This window comes from Eptesicus fuscus, chromosome 2 (assembly GCF_027574615.1).
Source record: "Eptesicus fuscus isolate TK198812 chromosome 2, DD_ASM_mEF_20220401, whole genome shotgun sequence".
Lineage (NCBI taxonomy): Eukaryota > Metazoa > Chordata > Mammalia > Chiroptera > Vespertilionidae > Eptesicus > Eptesicus fuscus.
This window is the reverse complement of record NC_072474.1, coordinates 19,979,315-19,996,859: the sequence shown is the minus strand read 5'-3', so window position 1 is coordinate 19,996,859 and position 17,545 is coordinate 19,979,315.

The following is a 17,545-nucleotide window of genomic DNA, read 5'->3' as shown; positions in this document are numbered from 1 at the left end:
TCATTCAGAATTGAAGGTCAGACGAAGAGCTTCACAGACAAGAAAAAGCTAAAGGAGTTCATCACCACCAAACCAGGATTACATGAAATGTTGAAGGGTATTCTTTAAGAAGAGGAAGAAGAAAAAAAAGGAAAAGGTAAAAATCATGATCAACAAAAAGACATCAAATACATACCTACCAACAAGTGAATCTAAAAATCAAGTGAATAAAAAATCTGAAGAACAGAATGGACTGGTGAATATAATAGAATCAGGGACATAGAAAGGGAGGGGACGGACATTTCTCAGGGGGAAGGGGGTCTGAGGGGTGCAAGAAGAGATTGGACAAAAATCTTACACCTATGGATGAAGACAGTGGCGGGGGGTAAGGGCATGGGGTGGGGTGGGGAATCAGGTGGAGGGGAGCTATGGGGGTGGGTGGGAAAGAGGAACACCTGTAATAATCTGAACAATAAAGATTTATTATAAAAAAAATAAAGGAAGGATAAAATGATAAAAAATAAAAAATAAAAAAATAAAACATTAAAAAAAAAGAAATATTGGTCTGTAGTTCTCTTTTTGGTTTCTTTGTTTGCCTTTAGTATCAGAGTAATATGGCTATTATAGTATGAGTTAGTGTTACCTCTCTTCTATTTTTTAGAAAAGTTTGAAAATTGTATTAATTTTTCTTTAAATGTTTGGTAGAACAAATGTGGCTTTAACTTGCATTCTTTAATTTTCTAAAGAAATTGAACATTGTTTCATAGATTTGCTGGCCATTTTTTACATTATCTTTTATGAAACTCTGTTCAAGTCTTTCACCCATTTTCCTTGGGATTCTGACCTTTTCTTAATTTGTAGAAGTTTTTATGTTTTCTGAATGAGTCTTTTGTCATCTCATATGTATTTTTATATCTTCTGCCACTCTATAGTTTTTCTTTTCATTCTCTTAAGGGTGTCGTTTGATTGAAAGAATTCTTAATTTAATAAGCCATCTTTGCCTACTCCAATGTTGCAAATATTTCTCCTGTGTTTTTTTCTAAAAGCTCTATAGTAATTTTACCTTTCACACACAATCTACCTGAAACTTTTGTGTAACTTTTGTATATAGATATCCAATTGACCCAGGACCAATTCTTTCCCTACTGGCCTGCAGTATCACCTTTTTCATAACTCAGGTAAATGTATATGTGTGGGTTTTTCTTGGGATTCTTTATTCCATTCTGTATGGTGGTTTGTCTATCTATACATGAATATCACATTGTTCTAATTGCTATAGCTTTAGTATATAAATCTTAGTATCTGACAGTGAAAGTCCTCCAACCTTTTTTTTTTCAAGATTGCCTTCAGTATTCTTTGCCTTTGTATTTTCATATTAATTTTAGGATTAGCTTCTTAATTTTCATAAAGGAAAAAGGAAAGGCCTACTGGGATTTTGATTGGAAGTGTGTCATTGCACAGCACTTTGGCAACTGAAAAAATAAAGGACACATGTAATATTTGGAGATAAGATCAGAAGAAATATTGTTAATTCAATAAAATTTGTTCAGCACCCAATTTTGGCCATTTCCCCTGTGAGGTGTGGTAGTGTGTAGGGATACAGTGGTAAATAAGATACAGTATCCACACTCAAGGAGCAGTCTAGCCAGTCACTGAGAATCACCGTAGAATTGATGCAATCTGTGTTGTTTTTTAATCATGACAGTTTTATAATGGGTGAGATTAGACACATGCTGAGGCATTTATGATCATTTGTAAGTGTCTTTGTTATGAAAATGGGCACTTTCTTGATCTTCCTGGGGTTTCACTTAAGAAATAGAGGCTCAGAGTTTACTAACTTCTTATTATGTACCACTAAGCACTTTACAGATTATTTTATTTCATTCTCATAACATCACCCAACATTGAAGTAAATATTATTATCCCCATTTTCACAGATGAGAAAACTGAGGCTTAAAAATTGACTAATTGGCCCAAGATCATAAAACAAGAATATTTTAGATCAAGTATTGGAACCAGGTCTTCCTATTTCAAAGCCAGTGCCTTAACCAGTACATAAAAAATAGAAATGATATAAAACTACTTATCCCTATTATTTAATTTCTTGCAATGTTTGCATGTGAAATGTCATGACAGAAGCCATGATAAGGATTCTTAAACAAAGATAGAGATATATGAATATGCTGATGTTTCTGTTGTGCTCTGATGGTAACAGTAGTGGTGGAAACAAAATATTTAGAGTGATAGGGAAACTGGGATTAGTTATTTGGTCCAGTTGGGACTGAAGGGAATAAAAATCTAACTAATATTGAAGAATGGAACTTTGGTATTACATGGCACAGTTAACAATAGTAAGCTATATAATGTCTAATCACTGGGATATACACATTAAATTAATATTATATTGTATGTCAACTGTAGTTTAAAAACATTTTAAATGATTAAAATTAACTAATTAATTTAAAAAAAAACAACAATGGCCACCTGGCATGAAGTGCTATTTCATACAAGGCATTTGAGAGACCCAAGGGCTGTTCCTGAGAAGTAGTATGAAGGCATGAAGAATGCAAAGACTACAGGATAGTGTAGGTCCTTTTAACAATAAGAAGATAATCCTTGGTGAGGTGAGTGCCAACACTGGAAAATGAATGAATATCATACTGGCTATTCTATGTTGCCTGGGGTGTGATGGGTAAAACGGACTCTTGATTTCATTCCCCAGTGAACTCACAATGGGAGTTCCATGTTCCAGGGTTGTATCATCAGGGGAGGTGTGTGTAGCTGCAGAATGGGAGTGATTAACAGAATGAGCTCTCTAAGGATCTTCATTAGCAGATATTTAAGTATTCGGTCCCTAGAATGAAAATAGATGGTCAGCCCATTAAGGGCCTACTTGATCTTCATAACCAAAAATGTCTAAATCTGGTGAATGGAGACTTGCTGTGAGCCTAATTGGTAGACATTCAGGGCCACTTACCCAGTTCCTGAACCTGAGACAGTTCAGTGTCCAAGAGTGCCTGCAATTGAACGGGGCTAGGGCTCTTGGAGGAAGAACCTGTAACAACACTTACTGTAAGTCTTCCTCTGGACTTTCCCACAGATACCTGCGAGTCAATGATCAGGGGAAATGTACATTGTAAAGGCAAATACCTTAATTATTGGGGGATTATTAATTACTCAGTTAAACTGTGGTTTATAGGGCAGAATAAGATTGCTCTCTTTAAGTTTAGCTCAAATAAGGCCTTCCTTGAGCACCTATTTTAAAATGCAAACACCTGCCCATCTAGAACTTCCTACCCTCCTTCCTTGACTTATTTTTTTGCTGTATAGATTGTGTTGTATCATATTATTTACAAAGCTAGTTGGTTATTTGTTTCCTTTTGTTAGAATAATAGCTTTATGAGGGTAGTTTTATTCCTTGCTGTAAACCAAGCCTTGCATATATTTGAAAATTAATAAGTATTTATTGAATAAATAAAAGTGAGAAATAAAGTTATGAACTGAGTTTTATTCACAAAGGCTGGTAGGACCCTGAGCCCACATTGTGTTTCGTTCCCTTGTTGCAAAGAACATAAAGGAATAGATGAACTCAAAATCTAGAAGTATCTTCATAATGACTCCTTTATCATAGCAAGAACAGAGCTTTTATGGTAGGAAGGGCCACATTCTGAGCCCTTGGAACACCCTCTGTGTACATCTGTATATCAAGAAATCACCAAGAAGCAAAACCCCATCCCTGAGGGATCACAGAAATAAGGATCATCATAACAAACCTAACATGAAAGAACAATGATTTCTTTCACATCTCTGTTTAAGTCACTTGTATAGTCAGTGAAGCTGGTAAATGTCGTTAAAAGAGTATATTCTCAAAAATTAAATTTCCTTTATAGGAGAAGCAAGGTAGTGATCTTATATTCATGGGATTCACTTATCATGTATACATTACTCAGAAGAAGCTAGCCTGATAGAGTGGGGGAATAGACTGTTGAAGACAATAATATATATCCATGGCACAATGGTGTGCTCTCTTATGGGATGACACAAATGTTCTTAACCAGCAACCAATTCTCCCAGGGTGGTAATAGGTGTATTTGGGGAACAAGAGGTAGAAGTAAGAGTGAAACCTTTTACTATGATCCCTAATGATACTGCACAATGTTTGCTTCTTATCCAATGATACTGGACTCGCATAGAGTTCTTAGTACCCAGGGACAAAATGCTTCCGTCAAAGACAAACCTTTGGTTCCCTTGAATTATAAGATGAGTATGTTACATGGCCGATTCAGGCTTCACATGCCAGTGAATAGCAGTTCAAGAGAGTATAAGTTGTCTTCTAGAGTGTATACTCCTGACAACTGAAGGAAAATAGGTTGCCACCAGATGAAGGGTAAGGAAATAGTATGCACTGCTTAACAATACATCAGGTCACTTCCTAATATTACCTTAGCAATGATGAAAATTATAAAAAAACCTATATATGCAGGATCATTAAGGGCTCAGCTCTTTCAGGAATGTTAGTTTGATTTATCTCTTTGGCTTAAGAATCCCAACCAGCTAAAGGTAAAGGGAATATGGAACATATGGTAGAGGAGGAAAATCATAACATCTACTCTGGCCTGTTGATTTATAAGTGAAGGCTATTTCCTTCTTTCCTAAGTCAGGTATATATCTATAAATTTTAACTAAGTTCTATTTTCTCCCAAAGTCTTTCCCCATTATTTTATATAAGCTCTAAATTAATACAGTGATTAACTTTACAACTTAGTCTACAGGTAACATACTATTGAGAGGGGTTGGTGATAAACCTGGAGGCAGAAGGCACGTCATCCTGAAATCTGGACTTGGAACTGAATGCATTTACTAATGAGACTTTGGGTAGACTTTGAGAAAGAAGCTGAACACATTTTCTATTGAACTGGGGAGGTTACTCATCATGTTAGAATCATTATTTTCCTCCCAAGATTCTTCTCCTCTTTCTCCTCCTTCTTTTCCCCTTCCTTCCTTCCTTCTTTCCTTCTTTCCTTCCTTCCTTCTTTCCTTCCTTCCTTCCTTCCTTCCTCCCCCTTTTTCCTCCCTCCTTCCCTTCCTCTCTCTCTCTCTCTGTCTCTCTCTCTCTCTTCCATTTTTGGAAGTTTAAGTCATGGGAGAAGATTATATGCTGATATGAAGCAATTGAAGGGGTGATATACAGGACTGGGTAGACACTTGTTGTCATTTTGCCATCCAATAGCTGAACTTTATTTTGGGAGGACCCCTCACTGCTACCTACTAAGCTGAAAATGTAAATACTTGTTTTTCAAAGTTCTTGCACCTACGTGAGAGCTGTCAATCAGATATATCTACCGATTCAAGGTCTTGGAAGCTAACAACACAAAACCACAAGCGTCATGTGCTCTGGTGACAGATGCCAACTGTGGCCATTTCCTGAACCACCAAGGAGCAATAGTTCTAGTAGCACCCTCCTATGCCCAGCTAATGACAGGTCTGTGCCCAGGAATCTTGCATGCTGTTCACTCATTCGTGCGTAGTGCTATCTTCCATGAAGCAGTGCTTGGGTGATAAGGGATGCTATTTCCTGGCTGGGTGTCTTCAAAGCATTGGTGTACTAGATAGAGCTAGCAGTACCAACTTGTAAAAAGTAACTGGTAAATTTTCAGGAATTTTGTGAGCCAGTCATTAAATATAATTCTAAACAATAAATTATAAACACTTACTAGTACATTTAAGTAAATTATATATAAACCATAGATAACACTCAAAACCCATCATTTCCTAATTATTTTACTGTTACCTATGGACTTAAGGTTATTTAAATCTATTGTATCTGTATGGTATATATCTTTTCCCAATGCCATATTGTGACATCACATTGAGAGCTTGATAACAGCCATATTGGGAGTATTTACACTACAGAAATTGGCAACCACCACAAATCAGGGCTTACTTTATTATTTTGTTGATTGTCTAAAGGTAAAGTGATGGGAACATGTTAATAATACAGATTAAACTTAAAAGTGTGTCATGTCTATAATCATTAGACATTACAAAAATTAAGAATTTTTTTTCTCCAGAGAGCTGGTTTCACAGACCAAAAGCTTCATTTTCTGAACCTCCCAGATTCTAAAAGCAACTTATTATCCTTTCAAAAAAATCTCTTTTTTTCTGAATACATCAGTCAGAGTATGTTTCTAAGGACAAAGAAAATGGATAGATGCACTACTCTATTTGTAATGGGAAAGGTATCTTTTCAGTAGCCTGTAACAAAAATCTCTACAATGAGCCCACAGTGATCAAGATGGGCAGGATTCTTTCTGCATTTCATTCTGAAACTTAGCCTCAGCCTATAACAAAAGCATTCCAACCTTTTGAATAGTAGTCCAATTCCTACTTTAAAATGTTCATCTTTCTACGCATCCCAATTTAACATTTATTCCACATATTATAACATACACCTACTTTCCCCAAATGTAAGTTTATGTTCTGATGTGCGACTATTTTACATATTTTCTGAGGAACTACGATACTCAGATTAAAAGTCACAAACATTTTTTGAGTACCAACAATTTACACAATACTGTAGCAGAAACTTTGGGAAAATAAATTAGAAAGTTTTGATTTGTCCTTGAAGAACTTTATGTATTAGGGAACAGAAGAGGTTCAAATTTCTATGAAACCAGCCTATTTTAGAAAGATAACCACTAAGCAATCATACCATCTATAACAATAAGCCAACCTTGATAATGAGTGTCATTCAAATAAAAATGTTGTGTTTGGGGTTTTTTAGTTGAGAGGAAGACTGATATGAGCCTAGAAGCCAGACAGATCTGGGCTTGAGGAGTGACTCAGCAATTTGCTTGCTATGTGTATCAGTTAATAGTTCAATCAGGAAAGCAAAACCACTAGGAATGATGTGGAATAAGAAATTCATTTTAGGGATTAGACCTCACACAGTTGTGGGAGAATATGTGGTAGGAAAGCTATGAGGTGCCCACATAACATCTGGCTGTGAAAATTAGTGGGGATTCTGTCTGCCAGGAGTCTGCCAGAGACCCAGGCACCCTCTTATAGGGCCAATGCACAAAATCTCATTTGTAGCCACTCACCCTGGGCTCCAGCTAAGGGAGGGCAGATGGGACTAGAGTCATGTGAGGAGACATTGGGGTTTGTAAATCTGGGAAGAGAGCTGAAGGAACAGCCAAAAGGATCACTGTGCTGAGTTTATTTCCCACACCGCAGATGCCATCTTTGTTGGGTGGAGCAAACCCCTCCTTACAGCTTTATCTTGGGCAAATGCAATAGCTCCACCCTCTGGGTTCCCTGTCACCACACCCTGTGGAGCTCCTGTTCTGCTGAGGAGTCAGTTCCTTCAAACTCTTGACCGGTGGTACAGAGCTTTCACATGGCCAAATATTGGTCTGTTTGGGCCTGATAAACTTTGTTGGCCTCACCCTGATGACTCCTTGAGACCCCACCCAAACCCAAAAGTTTGTGGTAACTGGTGAGGGGCAGCTATACTTGTTATATCCTGGGATATTTGCTGAGTGGCTTCAGACCCAGCATTGGCAATAAGTTTAACCTGTATCAATCTGGTGAATACCACATGCCCCTTCCTGGTGACTCACTGAGAACCTACCTCATGCTACTTTAGTAAAGACAGACACTCTTTCAGTGACTGAGTCTATCAGGCAGCCAGCAGATGGAGGAAGGTCTTAGGGTGCCTTAAGCCTTTTGCTGGCCTGCTCTTGGCTCAGGGCTGGTAAAAGCCAGCCTTGGTGCACATCTTGGTCCTTCCCAGGCATACCCAGGCCTAGTACAAGCAGCCACAAATAGCAGATTGCTTAGTAGCTCCAAACAAGTTGCCAGAGCCAGTCAGAGGAAGCATCTGACATTGACCTGCACCAGAGAGCCTCCCAAGAGGTCCGGGAACAGACATGCCAGCTTCAGACAACATCAGAACAGTATCCAAATAGCTTCACAAGCAGTATATACAAAGAGATATCTTGGTCAGCAGCAGACCCTGCTGAGGCGAATTCCGCTTCATGTGGTCAGCGCCTGCACAGCAATTCATACACAGTAATTGGGGTTGATTCTCACAGTTAGCCAACGTAACAGTTGACACCAAGCATGATAGCAAGAATTAACATCATTAAAATGTCCGTACTATCCAAAGTAATCTATAGTTTCATGCATTCCTATCAAGATACCAATGGTGTATTTCATAGGAATAGAACAATGTTTCAAAAATATATCTGGAACCACAAAGAAATCCTGAGTAGCCATAGCAATCTTGAAAAAGAAGAACAAAGTTGAAGTATCACGATACTTGATATCAAACTATACTACAATGCCATACTAATCAAAATAACATGGTACTGGCACAAAAACAAACATATAGATCAATGGAACATAATAGCTAATCCAGAAATAAATCCAAACCCTTGTTGTCAATTAATATTTCACAAATGAGGCAAGAACATACAATGGAGTAAAGACAATCTCTTCAATAAATGGTGTTGCAAAATTGGACAGATAGATGCAAAAGAAAATGAAACTAAACCACTTTCTTATACTATACATAAGAATAAACTCAAAATGGATGAAAGACTTAAATGTTTGACTCAAAACCCACAAAAATCCTAGAAGAAAACATAGACCGTAATATCTTGGACATTTTAAAAATATTTTAAATTTTTAATTAATTTAGAGAGAGAGAAAGAGAGAGAAAAACACTAATTTGTTGTTCCACTTATTTATGCATTTATTGCTTGATTGTATGTACCCTGACCAGAGATCTGAACCCACAACCTTGGTGTATGAGGATGATGCTCTAACCAGGATGATGAGCTACCTATCTAGGGCTCTCGGACATTTCTTGTAGTAATATTTTTTTAGATGTTTCTCCTTGGGCAAAGGGAAAAAAGAGAAAATAAAGAAATAGGCCTACATCAAACTAAAAAGTTGTTGCACAGCAAAGGAAACCATCAACAAAATGAAAGAAGGATCCACTGAATGGGAGAACATAGTTGCCAATGATACATCTGATAAAGGGTTAATATGAAAAACTCATACAACTCAACACCAAAAAAACAAACAATCCAATTAAAAAATGGGCAAATGACCTGAATAGAGACTTTTCCAAAGAGGACATATAGATGACTAATAGACATATGAAAAGATGTTCAATGTCAGTAATCATCAGAGAAATGCAAATTAAAACAATGAAATATCACTTCATACCTGTCAGAACAGCTAACATCAATAAATCAACAAACAAGTGTTGGCAAGAATGTGGAAAAAGGGGAACCCTCATGCACTGTTGGTGGGAATGCAAACTGGTGTAACCACTATGGAAAACAGTGTAGAGGTTCCTCAAAAAGTTTAAAATGGAATTACCTTAAGACCCAGCGATTCTACTTCTGGGAATATATCTGACGAAACCCAAAACACTAATTCAAAAGAATACATGCACCTCTATGTTCATTGAAGTGTTATTTGCAATAGCTAAGATTTGGAAGCAGTCCAATGCCCAACAGTAGATGAGTAGATAAAGAAGCTGTGGTACACTTACACATTGGAATATTACTCGGCCATAAAAGTGGAGGAAGTGTTTCCCTTTGTGACAACATATCCATAGAGATATGCTAAGTGAAATTAGCTAATCAGAGAAAGAGAATTATCATATGATTTCACTTATATGTGGAATCTTGTGAACAAAATAAAATAACAACCAAAATAGAAACAGACTCATAGAGAACAGACTAACAGCTGTCAGAGGTGAGGGGTTTGGGGGCTGGATAAAAAAAGGTGAAGAGATTAAGCAAAACAAAAACAAAAACAAACCCTCATATACACAGACAACAGTATGGTGATTACCAGATGGAAAGGGGAGTAGGGTAGGCAGAAGAGGGTGAAGGGGTATAAATGGTGATGGAAGAAGACTTGACTTTGTGTGAACACACAATATAATGTATTATAGCATTATACACTTGAAAACGATATAATTTTATTAACCAACTAAAGGCCCGTTGCACGAAATTCATGCACGGAGAGGGGGGGGTGTCCCTCAGCCCAGCCTGTACCCTCTCCAATCTGGGACCCCTTGAGGGATGTCTGACTGCCCAGGATTGGGCCTAAATGGGCAGTCGGACATCCCTCTCACAATCCAGGACTGCTGGCTCCCAACTGCTCTGCCTGCCTGCCTTCCTGATTGCCCCTAACTGCTTCTGCCTGCCAGCCTGATTACCCCCTAACCACTCCACTGCCAGCCTGATTGATGCCTAACTGCTCCCCTGCCAGCTTGTTTGCCCCCAACTTCCCTCCTCTGCTGGCCTGGTCACCCCTAACTGCCCTCCCCTGCAGGGTTGATCGCCTCCAACTTTCCTCCCTTGCAGGCCTGGGTCCCTCTCAACTGCCCTCCCTTGCAGGCCTGGTGCCTCCCAACTGCCCTCCCCTGCTGGCCATCTTGTGGTTGCCATCGTGTGTCCACATGGGGGCAGGATCTTTGACCATATGGGGGCATCCATATTGTGTGTTGGAGTGATGGTCAAGCTGCATATTACTCTTTTATTAGATAGGATAGAGGCCTGGTGCAGGGGTGGGGGCCAGCTGGTTTGCCCTGAAGGGTGTCCCGGATCAGGATGGGGGTTCCCTTGGGGCATGGGGCAGCCTGAGCAAGGGGCCTGTGGTGGTTTGCAGGCCAGCCACGCCCCCTGGTGACCCAAGAGGAGGCCCTGGTATCTGGAATTTATTTTCCTTCTACAATTGAAACTTTGTAGCCTGGAGTGGAGCCAAGCTTGCTCCATGGCCGGCAGCCATTTCTGTTTGAATTTGTCTACCTTCTATAATTGAAACTTTGTAGCTTGAGTGGAGGCTTAGGCCTAGCAAGGGCAGGCAGAAAGCTTGGCTTCCTCCGTTGCCTGGGAAACCTTGCTCTCTGTGGCTGTAGCCATCTTGGTTGGGTTTATTTGCATACTCACCCTGATTGGCTGGTGGGCGTGGTTTGGGTGTGACAAAGGTGTGGTCAATTTGCATATTACCCTTTTATTAGGTAGGCTGCCATTCAAAATAAAGAAAATCCAGAAATAGACCCAGATACAGTCAATTGAGGGTTTTTTTCTTTTAAATCCTCACCCAAGAATGTTTATTGATTTTAGAGAGAGGGGAAGGGGAAAAGAGAGAAACATTGATTGGTTTCCCGTACACACTCCAACCCGCAAACTAAGTATGTGCCCTGTCTGGGAATCGAACCTGTAACCTTTTAGCATATGGGATAATGCTCCAACCAACTGAGCCACACTAGCCAGTACACAGTCAATTGAGTTTTAACACCATTTAATAGGCAATTCAATTGAGACAGGATAATTTTTCAACAAATAGGGCAAAATGATTGAATATCCATATGCCAAAAATCCTAACTTAATTTATATCTCATGCAATATATAAAAGTTGACTCAAATGGATCACAAAACTTAATATAAAATCTGAAACTGTAAAACTCCTAGAAGAAAACATAGGTGAAAATTTTTGTGACCTTGGTTAAGAAATTATTTATTGTACATAACATCAAAAGCACAATCCATAAAAGAAAAAAGTGGACTTAATAAACATTTAAAACTTCTGCTTTTTGAAAGACATTCTCAGGAAAATGAAAAGACAATCTACAAAAATAGCCACAGAAATCTTTGTAAAAAAACATTTGATAAAGGACATGTATCCAAAACAGGTGAAGAACTATCAAAACTCAATAATAAGAAAACCTTATAACAATGTGGCAAAGATTTGCATGCACACTTTACTAATAAAGATATATGTAAGTATGGCAAATAGGCACATGAAAAGATGTTTCACATCATTAGTCATTAAGGAAGTGCAAATTGAAACCACAATAACATACCACTACACACCTGTTAAAAAGTCTAAAATAACTGATATTACCACATATGAGGAGAACATGAGGCAACTGAGACTCCTGTACAATGCTGATATGGGAAGGCAATATTAATTTAGCTACTATGGAGAACAGTTTGGCAGATTCTTATAAAGTTAAATATACACATATTATATAACCCAGCAATTCCACACCTTGATATTTATTCAAGAGAAATGAAAGCATATGTCCACACAAAATCAGCATGCAAATCTTTATAGAGGCTTTATTCATAATCTTCAAAAACTGCAATTTAAATGTCCTTCAATGATGAATGGATAAACAAACTGTGGTATGATCCATACAATGGGATACTACTTGGCAATATGAAGGAATGAACTACTAATGCACACATCAACAAAGGTGAATCTCAAAAACTACAAACTGCCTAGCCCATGTTGCTCAGCGGTTGAGTGTTGACCCCATGAATCAGGAAGTCGCAGTTCGATTCCCAGTCAGGGCATATGTCCGGGTTGCATGCAGGAGATAACGAATAATGATTCTCTCTCATCATCGATGTTCCTATTCTTCTCTCCCTTCCTCTCGCTGAAATCAATAAAAACATTAAAAAAAACAAACAAAAAACACACCTACAAACTGAATGATTCTATTTGTATGACATTCCAGAAAAGAAAAAAAAAAACTATAGTAAGACAAAGTATATCAGTGGTTGCCTGGAATCAGGAGTTTGGCAAGTATAATGATTGCACAGGGAAACAAGGAATATTGTTGGACTATTGCAATGCTCTATATCTTCTGTGTGGTGTGGTTACATGACTGCTTACATTTGCCAAAACTCATTGAATTGTTCAATATTTTGGAGTTGGAGAGTTTACACTTCCACATTCTGAATTGTGTGTCCTCCATCCCATGGTAGGTAAGAATTCTTTTTTTTTTTCTTGTTTTAAATTTGCTTAAATCTTCCCAATGATTTATGAAGCATGTGGCTCTTTGTAGATGTTCCAAGCAGAATCAAAAGGACCATAAGTGTGGATCACTCTAACTAGAGTATGAAATAATAACTCCCTGAAATTAAACGAAATGTTCCAGAGGAGAAGGTGAAGGCATCTTTATTTTCCCAGAGACTTTCTAAAGAGCTGCTAACCATAAGAAATGATTCAAGAAAAACTAGAATTAGATGGAGTAGGAAGAGAGGGAATTGCCTTACTAGGCCTACTTAAGAGGGAGGTGTTGAAGGTAGGCTGACCACAATGGATACTGGCCTGGATTCTGAGATTCCTGGGGGATCAAGATGATTGACATCAAGTCTTTGAGGGCCTCTTAGGACTGCTGCTATTAAAAGAGCTCTCTCTATCAGAGTCACTTTAGAGTCCCTGAAAGTAAAGAAGTGCTAGGCAGCTCAGAAGCTTTTTATTTTATTTTCTAAATAGAGCTTATGTGCCTGGTGTCCTCAAATGGTTACATCATGTGCACAACAGCTCTAAGTTTGAATGAAAAAACATACGACAGTAACAACAAAATTACAATTACAGAATTGCACTATTTGGTTATAATTGCATGCATGGAGCACATGCTAAGGCTTGGCTCTGAATGCTTTTCAAGAGACATATGAAAAAGTTGTCATTATTATTTCCACTGTACATTTGAGGAACATGAGACCTAGAGAAAATAAACCCAAGGTCATAGAACTAGAAGTAGGTGGAACAAGGCTGTGAGCTCCACTTGCTCTGTCTCCATGCTCTATATCTTTCATTCAGCTAACATTCTTGACTATTATGTACCAGGTACTTGTTTAAGAAAAGGACTTTTCATAAATGCAAAGCATTTTAAGTAAAAAAATAAAGAAGTAATAATCATAAAGGTTTTTTACTTATTATTTTAAGTAAAAAAATAAAGAAGTAATAATCATAAAGATTTAAATCCCTTGAACTTCAATATACTTTAAAAAGGCATTCTAACTTACTAGTATTTATATAACTTTATAGTGATTCTTAGAGCTATTAAGATAAAAATAAACTTTTAAAGCAAAGTTATAAAAAATCTTATTAAAAACAATAGAATGCATATCTGGATAAATATACTCCAAAATATTTTTTATATTTCTTGTCAATAAATCTTGTTATCCTAATCAAATGTTATTCAAAAGATTAATATTCAACTTGAAACTAAGGATAAACTCTAATCCTTAAATTTGTCATTTAAACTAATATTTCCAAAATAATTATTCAGATTGTCTTAAAGGAAAAAAAGAGTAACAACTATTTTCATTTAAAAATGTGCATTATTTCAGTACACAAAGTAGCATTATCTACTATTCTGTTATTTAGCTGGAATAATAATTTAAAATTTCTGCATAATATAAAACTATGCCTGAAATTCTGATGACATTTCATGTAAAGTGTTTTTGTTTAAGTATATTTTTATTGATTTCAGAGAGGAAGGGAGAAGGAGAGAGAGATAGAAACATTGATAAGAGAATTACTGATCAGCTGCCTCCTACATGCCCCCTTCCGGGGATGGAGCCTGCAACCCAGGCATGTGCCCTGACCTGGAATTGAACTGTGATCTGCTGGTTCATAGGTAAACGCTCAACCACTGAGCCACACCAGCCAGGCTCAAGTATTGTTGTTTTTTCAAACCATCTTAGGAATCATGTTGAATATGTTCAAATCTAACCAAAGAGAAAAAACTTAAGGCAAACACAAACTGATTGTCTTTATGCCATTTATGTCAATGGACAGATACTTAAGGCTTTGTTAAAGATTTAAATCTGTTATTTTATGATGTATGCTTACCCCATTCCCTCCCCTCAATAATGTGACAGGATGTTTGCTTGCAAAATGTCTACTTTTCTGCAGTCACTCTTGATTTTAATATAACAGGCTATTATTATGACTCAACTTGAACATTAGTCATCATGGAAGGTCATTGTCTCTACAGACAAATATTGATCACAGTAACTTTTAGAAACAGAATAAAAGCAAAATAAAATGAAAATTAATTTAAAAGTATGAGTTTGAAATGCTTTAGTTTTCTAAAAGTACTTTAAGCCGAGACCGGTTTGGCTCAGTGGATAGCCTGCGGACTCAAGGGTCCCAGGTTCAATTCCAGTCAAGGGCATGTACCTTGGTTGCGGGCACATCCCCAGTAGGGGGTGTGCAAGAGGCAGCTGATCGATGTTTCTCTCTCATCGATGTTTCTAACTCTCTATCCCTCTCTCTTCCTCTCTGTAAAAAATCAATAAAATATATATTTTAAAAGTACTTTAATTATCGGTTAAAATAGCTCACAAACATCTGTATTTAAGATTTTTATTTATGTCCACCTTGTTACAAAAGTATTTTAAGGCAACCTTCAAATCTACAATATATATAGTAGAATATTGTTTTCCTTCTATTATAATTGGCAAATGGAAAATCAAAATTTCCAATATATGTGGTTGAAAGAGTTCTTTTAAAAAGAATGCATATTGTTTATAGAAATTTATAAAACAAAATATGTCTCTTTACTGATACCATTGGTCTTATAAAACATTTCAATTGTCAACAATTTTTTAAAATGTATTTTTATTGATTTCAGAGAGGAAGGGAGAGGAAGACAGCAACTTCGATGATGAGAGAGAATCATTGATCAGCTGCCTCCTGCACACCCTCTATTGGGGATCAAGCCCACAACCTGGGCATGTGCTAAACCAGGAATTAAACTGTGACCTCCTGGTTCTTCGGTAGATGTTCAATCTCTGAGCCACACCAGCAGGGCAATTCTCAAATATTTTAATTAAATTCCTAATTAACAAAAACAGAGGTTTTCTTAATCCTCTGACAACTACTCATCTATACATTGTAGGTGGGCCTCATTTAAAATTTTCTGTCACCTTCAAATGTTAAGAATAGCAAATAAAGTATTCAGTTTTCCTAGGCCTCATTTGCTGACATATTTCCATCTATACTTTTTCTTTATCAAATTTCTCATTTTTTGGTCTATAATTTTAGAGCACTGCAAGTCAAATAAAAATTGCCAACATTTGATTTGATTTAGAACACTATTGCTCCAAATGATCCAGGCTTATTTCCTTAAGAGCAAAATAAAATTAAGTAATTACCCAGATACTAATAACTTAAGTCCCAGTGTCTAATTACATGGGCTAAATTGACTATGTTAATACAATTCTCCCTTTCACCTTGTTGCTAGGCATTACAGATCGTAAGCTCCTCGACTTACAATGGTGTTGTGTCCAGTTAACTCATTGTAAATTGAGGATATTGTAAATTGAAAATGCATTTAATACACCTAGCCTACCAAACATCACAGCTTACTTAGCCTAGCCTACCTTAAATGTGCTCAGAACCCCTGCATTATCCTATAGTTGGACAAAATCATCTATCACAAAGCCTGTTTTATAATGCCCAGAGTCACAAGGGAGTATCATCGGCATATTGCCACCCAGTGAAAAGATGAAAATTCTCAATTTGTGTAAGTCTCTACTGAATGCATATCACATTTGCACTATTGTAAAGCTGAAAAATTGTAAGTTAAACCGTTGTAAGTCAGAAACCATCTGTATTTTCTTGGTATTTTGTGACATTAAAATTTTATAAAACTTACTCCTCAATTCCTTTCCATAAAATACAAATTAAAATGCTGACACAAAGGAATGTAATTTTGAAAATAATACTTGAAAGAATTAGAACTGTATTTATGTTTAACCTTAATAAAACAATCAAAAGCTTAGGAAGAAAAAACTGATCCTATGAGTGGGAAAGGCAAAAGGAATGGAAAGTTTTCATGTTTCATAGGTGCCTATTTTCACAACAACCTATAAAATTACTTCCTGAGCATTTATCATGCTATACAAATCAGTTATGTATGAACTAAGGTATTTTATGAATAGGTTTATGTAACTATACAAAAAAACATAAGTGAATCCAATTACTCTACAAGTGTTTTTAAAAAGTATTTTTAGACTGAATTTTGCATAAAATAATTTCAAATCTATCTTTTGAAAAGGGAGATAAAATATATGTTTTCTTAAAAAATAAGAGATTCAAAATAACCACAATTAAAATGTGAAATCCTTAGCTAGTATTATTTAAAATATCATGCATATTATAAAATATTAAAACACTTTTACCTAGGCCTTCCTTTGCCAGGTAAGCGCTTTTAAATTATTGATTTTAGTTTAAACGTTTACTTTAAATGAGATAAAAACACATTTAGTATAGTGTTTTTAGTGTTTGTAATGTATTTAATTCAGATCATGTATTCTTATGTATACAATTTCCATTCTGAAATGATTCATTTGATAAGTGGTGGTCAAATTTTTCATTTGATAAGCAAGTATAGATTACTGTTACCTGAGTTTTAGTTTATAAAACACTCCTTTCATATTTGTTTCCGTTTTTATTTTAAAAATATAGTCTTTTAAATAAGATAAATATGAATATTTATATATTAATTAAATTTCAAAGTTAATATGTAAAAAAGCATGCTCTCAAAATACAAACTTAAAAATTATTGGCTTTATACAATACTAGAGGCCTGGCGCACAAAATTCATGCGCAGGTACGTCCCTAGGCCTGGCCTGTGATCAGGGCCATCTTCCCCGGCTGCTGGCAGCCGGCCCTGACCCCTGCCACCACCTACCCCCCGGTTTGCCATTGGGGGATCAGAGCCTGCTGG